Consider the following 12,697-nt stretch of genomic DNA (forward strand, 5'->3'; position numbering starts at 1 on the left):
GCAGGTAGTGGACAATTTGAAGTTGTCCCAGGAGAAGACTCAGCTTTTTGCCAACCGCCGGCGTCGGGTTGGTCCTCGGCTTTGTGTTGGGGACTTGGTGTGGTTGTCTTCTCGTTTTGTCCCTATGAGGGTTTCTTCTCCTAAGTTTAAGCCTCGGTTCATCGGCCCGTACAAGATATTGGAGATTCTTAACCCTGTGTCCTTCCGTTTGGACCTCCCTGCATCTTTTTCTATTCATAATGTTTTTCATCGGTCATTGTTGCGCAGGTATGAGGTACCGGTTGTGCCTTCCGTTGAGCCTCCTGCTCCGGTGTTGGTTGAGGGCGAGTTGGAGTACGTTGTGGAAAAAATCTTGGACTCCCGTGTTTCCAGACGGAAATTCCAGTATCTGGTCAAATGGAAGGGATACGGTCAGGAGGATAATTCTTGGGTGACTGCCTCTGATGTTCATGCCTCCGATCTGGTCCGTGCCTTTCATAGGGCTCATCCTGATCGCCCTGGTGGTTCTGGTGAGGGTTCGGTGCCCCCTCCTTGTGGGGGGGTACTGTTGTGAAATTGGATTTTGGGCTCCCCCGGTGGCCACTGGTGGAATTGAACTGGTGTGCATCATCCCCTCTGTTCACCTGTTTCCATTAGGATGTGGGAGTCGCTATTTAACCTTGCTCCTCTGTCACTTCCATGCCGGTCAACATTGTAATCAGAAGCCTTTCTGTGCATGTTCCTGCTGCTAGACAACTCCCAGTTAAGTTGGACTTTAGTCCTCGTTTGTTTTTGCATTTTGTTCCAGTTCACAGCTGTAGTTTCGTTTCTGTGTCTGGAAAGCTCTTGTGATCTGAAATTGCCACTCTGATGTTATGAGTTAATACTAGAGTCTTAAAGTAATTTCAGGATGGTATTTTGATAGGGTTTTCAGCTGACCATGAAAGTGCCCTTTCTGTTTTCCTACTATCTAGTAAGCGGACCTCAATTTTGCTAAACCTATTTTCATACTACGTTTGTCATTTCATCTAAAATCACCGCCAATATATGTGGGGGCCTCTGTCTGCCTATCGGGGAAATTTCTCTAGAGGTGAGCCAGGACTATATTTTCCTCTGCCAGGATTAGTTAGTCCTCCGGCCGGCGCTGGGCGTCTAGGGATAAAAAACGTAGGCAACGCTACCCGGCTACTGTTAGTTGTGCGGCAGGTTTAGTTCATGGTCAGTTTAGTTTCCATCCTTCCAAGAGCTAGTACTTATGTTTGCTGGGCTATGTTCTCTTGCCATTGAGAACCATAACATCTTCCCCTTTGAAGTTTTGGGTCTCTAAGCTGGATATATGGCCAGAGCTAAGCCAGTATGCATTGGAGGTGCTGGCTTGCCCTGCGGATAGTGTATTATCGGAACGCGTCTTTAGTGCTGCAGGTGGTGTACTAACAGACCGTCGCATGCGACTATCCTCCGATAACGTTGACCGGCTTACTTTCCTGAAAATGAACCAGGCCTGGATCTCGCAGGAATTTGCCACTCCTCTTCCTGATTAAATAATTGGGTGACTGTCTACAGTATCCAGGTCTCCTGTTGTGTTCATCTTTCTACCACCTGAACTGTAATTCCTGGGCTCCAACACCACCAGTTGAGGCTCAGAAGTGCCGTCTGCACAGTCAAAACATACGACCCAGTGTTATTGGGTGTCAGTAACGTCAGCTGATCCCCAGCTGTGTAGTCGGCAATGTGTCCTGCGACCGCCACGCTGACACAACAACTGAAATTTAAGGGAACCTGTCCCCCCCCAGGCGTTTGTTACTGAAAGAGCCACCTTGTGCAGCAGTAATGCTACACAAGGAAAAGGTAGCTATTTTTGTTTAGCTCCTTGCACACGCAGAACTTAACACTTATAAATTTGTCCACTGATACCATAAAACCGTCCCGGAGGTGGGACTTTCCTTCGTGATGTGACGCAGCACAGCCGTCATTCCTACCCCCTTGGTGCCGTGCGCCACCTCCTCAGCGTTGTTTGATTCTGTCCCGGAGCCTGCGCTGTTATGTTATCCCTTGGCCAGGCACACCTAGCGCTGCCCATCTTCTGACATCATTTGGTGTCAGGCTGACTGCACCTGTGCGGCCGCGCTGGCCAAGATCCCGCCTCGCAGTGTCTTCTGATTTAATCACACTGTGGGCCTGGGATCCATGGGCATGTGCAGTGCATATCTTCACCTCCGCCTCTCACTCATCTCCCTCTGCCTTCTTCAGACTGTGCGCCGTCAGCTGATCCCTAATAGCATGCCACGGCCGTGACGCCGCACAATCTGAAGAAGCCGGAGGGAGGGGAGTGAGAGGCGAGGATATGCACTGCGCATGCCCATGGATCCCAGGCCCGCAGTGGGATTACATTAGATGACACTGCGAGGCGGGATCTCGGGCAGCGCTGCCGCACTGGCACATCCAGCCTGACACCAAATGATGTCAGAAGACGGGCAGCGCTAAGTGCGCCTGGCCAAGGGATAACATAACAGCGCAGGCTCCGGGACAGAATCAAACAACGCTGAGGAGGCGGCGCACGGCACCAAGGGGGTAGGAATGACGGCTGTGCTGCGTCACATTACGAAAAAAAAGTCCCACCTCCGGGACGGTCTCACGGTATCAGGGGACACATTTTATAAGTGTTTAGTTGTGTGTTTGCAAGGAGCATAATGAAAAGAGCCACCTTTTCCTTTTGCATCCTTTGTGCTGCACAAGCTGGCTCTTTCAGCTACAAACGCCTTAGGGGGGGGTTAAAGGTTCCCTTTCGACTTGCTCCAATCAGGCTTTGGCCTACACTGTGTTCCTCTACTCCTCCTGCTGTCCCTGGGCTCTAACACCACTAGTTGGTGCCTGGAAGTGCTGTCCGCACAGTCAACAGTCGCTCCTCTGTTATTGGGGTTCAGTAACGTCAGCTGCTCCCCAGCTGTGTGTGCGGCAATACCTCCAATCTGCTCCTCCTGCTGTCCCTGGGCTCTAACACCGCTAGTTGGTGCCTGGAAGTGCTGTCCGCACAGTCAACAGTCGCTCCTCTGTTATTGGGGTTCAGTAACGTCAGCTGCTCCCCAGCTGTGTGTGCGGCAATACCTCCAATCTGCTCCTCCTGCTGTCCCTGGGCTCTAACACCGCTAGTTGGTGCCTGGAAGTGCTGTCCGCACAGTCAACAGTCGCTCCTCTGTTATTGGGGTTCAGTAACATCAGCTGCTCCCCAGCTGTGTGTGCGGCAATACCTCCAATCTGCTCCTCCTGCTGTCCCTGGGCTCTAACACCACTAGTTGGTGCCTGGAAGTGCTGTCCGCACAGTCAACAGTCGCTCCTCTGTTATTGGGGTTCAGTAACGTCAGCTGCTCCCCAGCTGTGTGTGCGGCAATACCTCCAATCTGCTCCTCCTGCTGTCCCTGGGCTCTAACACCCCTAGTTGGTGCCTGGAAGTGCTGTCCGCACAGTCAACAGTCGCTCCTCTGTTATTGGGGTTCAGTAACATCAGCTGCTCCCCAGCTGTGTGTGCGGCAATACCTCCAATCTGCTCCTCCTGCTGTCCCTGGGCTCTAACACCACTAGTTAGTGCCTGGAAGTGCTGTCCGCACAGTCAACAGTCGCTCCTCTGTTATTGGGGTTCAGTAACGTCAGCTGCTCCCCAGCTGTGTGTGCGGCAATACCTCCAATCTGCTCCTCCTGCTGTCCCTGGGCTCTAACACTGCTAGTTGGTGCCTGGAAGTGCTGTCCGCACAGTCAACAGTCGCTCCTCTGTTATTGGGGTTCAGTAACGTCAGCTGCTCCCCAGCTGTGTGTGCGGCAATACCTCCAATCTGCTCCTCCTGCTGTCCCTGGGCTCTAACACCGCTAGTTGGTGCCTGGAAGTGCTGTCTGCACAATCAACAGTCGCTCCTCTGTTATTGGGGTTCAGTAACGTCAGCTGCTCCCCAGCTGTGTGTGCAGCAATACCTCCAATCTGCTCCTCCTGCTGTCCCTGGGCTCTAACACCGCTAGTTGGTGCCTGGAAGTGCTGTCCGCACAGTCAACAGTCGCTCCTCTGTTATTGGGGTTCAGTAACATCAGCTGCTCCCCAGCTGTGTGTGCGGCAATACCTCCAATCTGCTCCTCCTGCTGTCCCTGGGCTCTAACACCGCTAGTTGGTGCCTGGAAGTGCTGTCCGCACAGTCAACAGTCGCTCCTCTGTTATTGGGGTTCAGTAACATCATCTGCTCCCCAGCTGTGTGTGCGGCAATACCTCCAATCTGCTCCTCCTGCTGTCCCTGGGCTCTAACACCACTAGTTGGTGCCTGGAAGTGCTGTCCGCACAGTCAACAGTCGCTCCTCTGTTATTGGGGTTCAGTAACGTCAGCTGCTCCCCAGCTGTGTGTGCGGCAATACCTCCAATCTGCTCCTCCTGCTGTCCCTGGGCTCTAACACTGCTAGTTGGTGCCTGGAAGTGCTGTCCGCACAGTCAACAGTCGCTCCTCTGTTATTGGGGTTCAGTAACGTCAGCTGCTCCCCAGCTGTGTGTGCGGCAATACCTCCAATCTGCTCCTCCTGCTGTCCCTGGGCTCTAACACCGCTAGTTGGTGCCTGGAAGTGCTGTCCGCACAGTCAACAGTCGCTCCTCTGTTATTGGGGTTCAGTAACGTCAGCTGCTCCCCAGCTGTGTGTGCAGCAATACCTCCAATCTGCTCCTCCTGCTGTCCATGGTGTCATGAATCCCAATGGCTAGGGATAGCAAGGGACAAGCAAAGTAATACAAAATATCGGACGAGCTCTAGGGTGATGGAACCTGGGCTGACCGCTGCCCTACGCCTGACAAACGCAACTAGAGATAGCCAGGGAGCGTGCCTACGTTGGTTCTAGACGCCACGCACCAGCCTAAGAGCTAACTAGTACTGCAGAGAAAATAAAGACCTCACTTGCCTCCAGAGGAATGAACCCCAAAAGGTACAGTTGCCCCCCACATGTATTGACGGTGAAATGAGAGGAAGGCACACACATAGAGATGATATATATAGGTTCAGCAAATTGAGGCCCGCTGTAAACTAGAAAGCAGAACGATACAAAAGGGGTCTGAGCGGTCAGCAAAAAACCCTAATCAAAAAAACCATCCTGAGATTAGAAGAACCCATGTGCCAACTCATGGCACATGGGGAGAACCTCAGTCCACTAGAGCTACCAGCTAGCATAGAGACATAATAAGCAAGCTGGACAAAAAACCAAACAACTGAAAATCAGCACTTAGCTTATCCTGAAAGATCTGGGAGCAGGTAGGCAGGAACCAAACAGAGCACATCTGAATACATTGATAGCCGGCAAGGGAATGACAGAAAGACCAGGTAAAATAGGAAACACCCAGCCTCTGATGGACAGGTGGAAACCAAAGGCCGCAACCCACCAAAGTCACCCAGTACCAGCAGTAACCACCAGAGGGAGCCCCCAAACAGAATCCACAACAGTACCCCCCCCCCTGAGGAGGGGTCACCGAACCCTCACGAGAACCCCCAGGGCGATCAGGGTGAGCTCTATGGAAGGCGCGGACCAAATCAGTCGCATGAACATCGGAGGCGACCACCCAGGAATTATCCTCCTGACCATAACCCTTCCACTTAACCAAATACTGGAGTTTGCGTCTGGAAACACGAGAATCCAAGATCTTCTCAACAACATACTCCAATTCTCCCTCCACCAGCACCGGAGCAGGAGGCTCAACCGAAGGAACAACGGGCACCTCATACCTCCGCAACAACGACCGATGGAACACATTATGAATAGCAAACGATGCTGGGAGATCCAAACGAAAAGATACAGGGTTAAGAATCTCCGAGATCCTATAAGGACCGATGAACCGAGGCTTGAACTTAGGAGAAGAGACCTTCATAGGGACAAAACGAGAAGACAACCACACCAAATCCCCAACAAGAAGTCGGGGACCCACGCGGCGACGGCGATTAGCAAACTGCTGAGTCTTCTCCTGAGATAACTTCAAATTGTCCACCACCTGATTCCAAATCTGATGTAGCCTGTCCACCACCACGTCCACTCCAGGACAATCCGAAGACTCCACCTGACCAGAGGAAAAACGAGGATGAAACCCCGAATTACAAAAAAAAGGAGAGACCAACGTGGCAGAACTAGCCCGATTATTAAGAGCAAATTCGGCCAGTGGCAAAAAAGCAACCCAGTCATCCTGATCAGCAGAAACAAAACACCTCAAATAAGTTTCCAAGGTCTGATTAGTTCGCTCCGTCTGGCCATTCGTCTGAGGATGGAATGCAGACGAGAAAGACAAATCAATGCCCATCTTGGCACAAAACGTCCGCCAAAATCTAGACACAAACTGGGATCCCCTGTCAGAAACGATATTCTCCGGAATCCCATGCAAACGAACCACGTTCTGAAAAAATAAAGGGACCAACTCAGAGGAGGAAGGCAACTTAGGCAAGGGCACCAAATGAACCATCTTAGAAAAGCGGTCACACACAACCCAGATAACGGACATTTTCTGTGAAACCGGGAGATCAGAAATAAAATCCATGGAAATGTGCGTCCAAGGCCTCTTCGGGATGGGCAAGGATAACAACAACCCACTGGCCCGAGAACAGCAAGGCTTAGCTCGAGCACACACTTCACAAGACTGCACAAAGGTACGCACATCCCTAGACAAGGAAGGCCACCAAAAAGACCTGGCCACCAAGTCTCTAGTACCAAATATTCCAGGATGACCAGCCAACACAGAAGAATGGACCTCGGAGATGACTCTACTGGTCCAATCATCCGGAACAAACAGTCTTTCTGGTGGACAACGATCCGGTTTATCCACCTGAAACTCCTGCAATGCACATCGCAAGTCTGGGGATACGGCGGACAATATTACCCCATCCCTAAGGATACCAGTAGGCCCAGAGTCTCCAGGAGAGTCAGGCACAAAACTCCTGGAAAGAGCATCTGCCTTCACATTCTTTGAACCTGGCAGGTATGAAACCACGAAATTGAAACGAGAAAAAAACAATGACCAACGAGCCTGTCTAGGATTCAAACGCCTGGCAGACTCAAGGTAAATGAGATTCTTGTGATCAGTCAAGACCACCACACGATGTTTAGCACCCTCAAGCCAATGACGCCACTCCTCAAATGCCCACTTCATGGCCAAAAGCTCCCGATTACCCACATCATAACTGCGCTCGGCGGGCGAGAATTTTCTAGAGAAGAATGCACATGGCTTCATCACCGAGCCATTAGAACTTCTCTGTGACAAAACCACCCCCGCTCCAATCTCGGAAGCATCAACCTCAATCTGAAAAGGAAGTGAAACATCTGGTTGACACAACACAGGAGCAGAAGAAAACCGGCGCTTAAGTTCCTGAAAGGCCTCCACGGCCGCAGGAGACCAATCAGCAACATCAGCACCCTTTTTAGTCAAATCAGTCAAAGGTTTAACAATACTGGAAAAATTAGCAATGAACCGACGATAAAAATTAGCAAACCCCAAGAACTTCTGAAGGCTCTTAACAGATGTAGGTTGTGTCCAGTCACAAATCGCCTGAACCTTGACGGGATCCATCTCAATAGTAGAAGGAGAAAAAATGTACCCCAAAAAAGAAATCTTCTGGACTCCGAAGAGACACTTTGAGCCCTTCACAAACAGAGAATTGGCCCGCAGAACCTGAAACACCTTCCTGACCTGTAGAACATGAGACTCCCAGTCATCAGAAAACACCAAAATATCATCCAAATACACAATCATAAACTTATCCAGATATTCACGGAAAATATTGTGCATAAAGGACTGAAAGACTGACGGAGCATTGGAGAGTCCAAAAGGCATTACCAAATACTCAAAATGGCCCTCAGGCGTATTAAATGCGGTTTTCCACTCATCACCCTGTTTTATCCGCACCAGATTATACGCACCGCGAAGATCTATCTTAGTGAACCACCTAGCCCCCTTAATGCGAGCAAACAAATCAGTCAATAATGGCAATGGATACTGATATTTGACTGTAATCTTATTCAGAAGGCGATAATCTATACAAGGCCTCAGGGAACCATCTTTTTTTGCCACGAAAAAAAAACCTGCTCCCAGAGGGGACGAAGATGGACGAATATGTCCCTTTTCCAAGGACTCCTTAATATAATTCCGCATAGCAGTATGCTCTGGCAGTGACAGATTAAATAAACGACCCTTAGGGAACTTACTGCCAGGAATCAATTCTATAGCACAGTCACAATCTCTATGAGGAGGGAGCGAATTGAGCTTAGGCTCCTCAAAAACATCCCTATAGTCAGACAAAAACACAGGGATCTCAGAAGGAGTAGATGAAGCGATTGAAATCGGAGGTGCATCATCATGAACCCCCTGACATCCCCAGCTTAACACAGACATTGTTTTCCAGTCCAGGACAGGATTATGAGTTTGTAACCATGGCAGACCAAGCACTAGTACATCATGTAAATTATACAGTACAAGGAAGCGAATCACCTCCTGATGAACGGGAGTCATGCGCATGGTCACTTGTGTACAATACTGCGGTTTATTCATAGCCAATGGTGTAGAGTCAATTCCCTTCAGAGGAATAGGAACTTCCAGAGGCTCCAGACTAAAACCGCAGCGTTTAGCAAATGACCAATCCATAAGACTCAGGGCAGCGCCCGAATCCACATAGGCCTCGACGGAAATGGAAGACAGTGAAAAAATCAGAGTCACAGACAAAATGAACTTAGGCTGCAGAGTACCAATGGCAAAAGATTTATCAACCCTTTTTGTGCGTTTAGAGCATGCTGATATAACATGAGCTGAATCACCACAATAAAAACACAATCCATTTTTCCGCCTATAATTTTGCCGTTCACTTCTGGACTGAATTCTATCACATTGCATAGTCTCAGGTGCCTGTTCAGAAGACACCGCCAACTGGTGCACGGGTTTGCGCTCCCGTAAACGCCGATCAATCTGAATGGCCATAGCCATAGACTCATTCAGACCTGTAGGCGTAGGGAACCCCACCATAATATCCTTAATGGCCTCAGAAAGACCATTTCTGAAGTTTGCAGCCAGGGCGCACTCATTCCACTGAGTAAGCACCGACCATTTCCGAAATTTTTGACAATATATTTCCGCTTCATTATGCCCCTGAGAGAGGGCTAATAAAGCCTTTTCAGCCTGAATCTCCAGGTTGGGTTCCTCATAGAGCAATCCCAATGCCAGAAAAAATGCATCCACACTGAGCAATGCAGGATCCCCTGGTGCCAATGCAAATGCCCAATTCTGAGGGTCGCCCCGCAGGAAAGATATTACAATCTTGACCTGTTGAGCAGGGTCTCCAGAGGAGCGAGATTTTAAAGAAAGAAACAATTTACAATTGTTCCTGAAATTCAGGAAGGTAGATCTATCTCCAGAAAAGAACTCTGGAATAGGAATTCTAGGTTCAGACATGGGAGTGTGAACAACAAAATCCTGTATGTTTTGAACTTTTGCCGCGAGATTACTCAGGCTGGAAGCCAAACTCTGGACATCCATGTTAAACAGCTAAGGTCAGAGCCATTCAAGGGTTAAGAGGAGGTAAGAAGCAGCTAGACAGCAATTAAGGGCTAGGCAGCAAAACTCTGAAGGGAAAAAAAAAAAAAAAATTTCCCTTAAACACTTCTTTTTCTCCTGCTTCAGCCCAAACAATTAACACTTTGTGGGCCGGCTATACTGTCATGAATCCCAATGGCTAGGGATAGCAAGGGACAAGCAAAGTAATACAAAATATCGGACGAGCTCTAGGGTGATGGAACCTGGGCTGACTGCTGCCCTACGCCTGACAAACGCAACTAGAGATAGCCAGGGAGCGTGCCTACGTTGGTTCTAGACGCCACGCACCAGCCTAAGAGCTAACTAGTACTGCAGAGAAAATAAAGACCTCACTTGCCTCCAGAGGAATGAACCCCAAAAGGTACAGTTGCCCCCCACATGTATTGACGGTGAAATGAGAGGAAGGCACACACATAGAGATGATATATATAGGTTCAGCAAATTGAGGCCCGCTGTAAACTAGAAAGCAGAACGATACAAAAGGGGTCTGAGCGGTCAGCAAAAAACCCTAATCAAAAAAACCATCCTGAGATTAGAAGAACCCATGTGCCAACTCATGGCACATGGGGAGAACCTCAGTCCACTAGAGCTACCAGCTAGCATAGAGACATAATAAGCAAGCTGGACAAAAAACCAAACAACTGAAAATCAGCACTTAGCTTATCCTGAAAGATCTGGGAGCAGGTAGGCAGGAACCAAACAGAGCACATCTGAATACATTGATAGCCGGCAAGGGAATGACAGAAAGGCCAGGTAAAATAGGAAACACCCAGCCTCTGATGGACAGGTGGAAACCAAAGGCCGCAACCCACCAAAGTCACCCAGTACCAGCAGTAACCACCAGAGGGAGCCCCCAAACAGAATCCACAACACCCTGGGCTCTAACACCGCTAGTTGGTGCCCGGAAATGCTGGCTGCACAGAGAAAAACACCCGCCAATGTGTCAGTGGGGTTCAGCAACGCCAGCTGTGCCCCTGCTGTGTAGCCGGCAATGTGTCCTGCAAACGCCACGCAGACACAAGAACTGATATTGAAGGGAACTTGTCCCCCCCCCAGGCGTTGGCATGTATAACAGCCACCTTGTACAGCAGTAATGCTGCATTTGTACAAGGTGGCTCATTAAGTTATTCTCCTTGCACACGCCGAATGCAACACGTTTAAAATGTGTCCCCTGATACCATTAAACCGTCCCAGAGGTGTGACTTTCCTTTGTAATGACACGCTGCAACCCCCTTGGTAGCGCTGCCCGTCTTCTGACATCATTGGTTGGCTGGCTGCACCTCTTCGGCCGCCCTGCCCGACACAACGCCCCTCGGTGTCTTATTTATTTTGACTGTGAGGGTGTGATTGACAGGCATGAGCAGTGCATATCCTCGCCTGTCACTCATCTCCTTCCGCCTTCTTCAGACTGTACGGCTTCATGGCCGTGGCATGCGATAAGGGATCAGCTGACGCCGCACAGTCTGTAGCAGGTGTAAGGACACGAGTGAGAGGCGAACATATTGACTGCGCAAGGCCATGAATCCCAGCCCCACAGTGTGAATTAATGAAAAGACACTGCGGGGCTGGGATTCATGGGCATCGCGAACCGCACCGGCCAACATGAAATGATGTCAGAAGACGGGCAGTGCTAACAGCGCATGGCCAAGGGATAACACAACAGCGCAGACTCCTGTACAGCTAATAACGACGCTCAGGAGGCTGCGCCCAGCACCAAGGTGGGATTTTTGACAGCTGTGCTGCGTCTCATTAAGAAGGAAAGTCACGCCTCCAAGACAGCTTGACTGTATAAGGGGCTAAATTTTATACGTGTTTCATTCAGCGTCTGCAAGTTTCAAAACTTAAAGAGCAACCTTTCACTTGTGCAGCATTACAGCTTCACAAGGTGTGGCTCTTCTAGTTTGTAACACCTGAGGGGAGGTTAAAGGTTACCTTTAAAATTGGTTCAATTAGGCTTCGGCCTACACTCTGCTCCTCCTGCAGACCCTGGGCTCTAACACCGCTAGTTGGTGCCCGGAAGTGCTGGCTGCACAGAGAAAAACACCCACCAATGTGTCAGTGGGGTTCAGCAACGCCAGCTGTTCACCTGCTGTGTAGCCGGCAACGTGTCCTGCAAACGCCACGCAGACACAAAGCTGCCTCCAGTGCAGGCTTCGGCCTACACTCTGCTCCTCTGCTCCTCCTGCTGACCCTGGGCTCTAACACCGCCAGTTGGTGCTCGGAAGTGCTGGCTGCACAGAGAAAAACACCCGTCAATGTGTCAGTGGGGTTCAGTAACGCCAGCTGTTCCCCTGCTGTGTAGCCGGCAACGAGTCCTGCAAACGCCACGCAGACCCAACAGACCTAAAACTGCCGCCAGTGCTGGCTTCGGCCTACACTCTGCTCCCTCTGCTCCTCCTGCTGTCCCTGGGCTCTAACACCACCAGTTGGTGCCCAGAAGTGCTGGCTGCACAGAGAAAAACACCCACCAATGTGTCAGTGGGGTTCAGCAACGCCAGCTGTGCCCCTGCTTTGTAGCCGGCAACGTGTCCTGCAAACGCCACGCAGACACAAAGCTGCCGCCAGTGCAGGCTTCGGCCTACACTCTGCTCCCTCTCCTCCTGCTTTCCCTGGGCTCTAACACCACCAGTTGGTGCCCAGAAGTGCTGGCTGCACAGAGAAAAACACCCACCAATGTGTCAGTGGGGTTCAGCAACGCCAGCTGTGCCCCTGCTTTGTAGCCGGCAACGTGTCCTGCAAACGCCACGCAGACACAAAGCTGCCGCCAGTGCAGGCTTCGGCCTACACTCTGCTCCCTCTCCTCCTGCTGTCCCTGGGCTCTAACACCGCCAGTTGGTGCCCGGAAGTGCTGGCTGCACAGAGAAAAACACCAGCCAATGTGTCAGTGGGGTTCAGTAACGCCAGCTGTTCCCCTGCTGTGTAGCCGGCATCGTGTCCTGCAAATGCCACGCAGACACAAGAACTGAAATTGAAGGGAACCTGTCCCCCCCCAGGCGTTGGCATGTATAACAGCCACCTTGTACAGCAGTAATGCTGCATTTGTACAAGGTGGCTCATTAAGTTATTCTCCTTGCACACGCCGAACGCAACACGTTTAAAATGTGTCCCTTGATACCATTAAACCGTCCCTGAGGTGTGACT

This window comes from Ranitomeya variabilis, chromosome 5, assembly GCF_051348905.1.
Source record: "Ranitomeya variabilis isolate aRanVar5 chromosome 5, aRanVar5.hap1, whole genome shotgun sequence".
NCBI classification, from domain to species: domain Eukaryota; kingdom Metazoa; phylum Chordata; class Amphibia; order Anura; family Dendrobatidae; genus Ranitomeya; species Ranitomeya variabilis.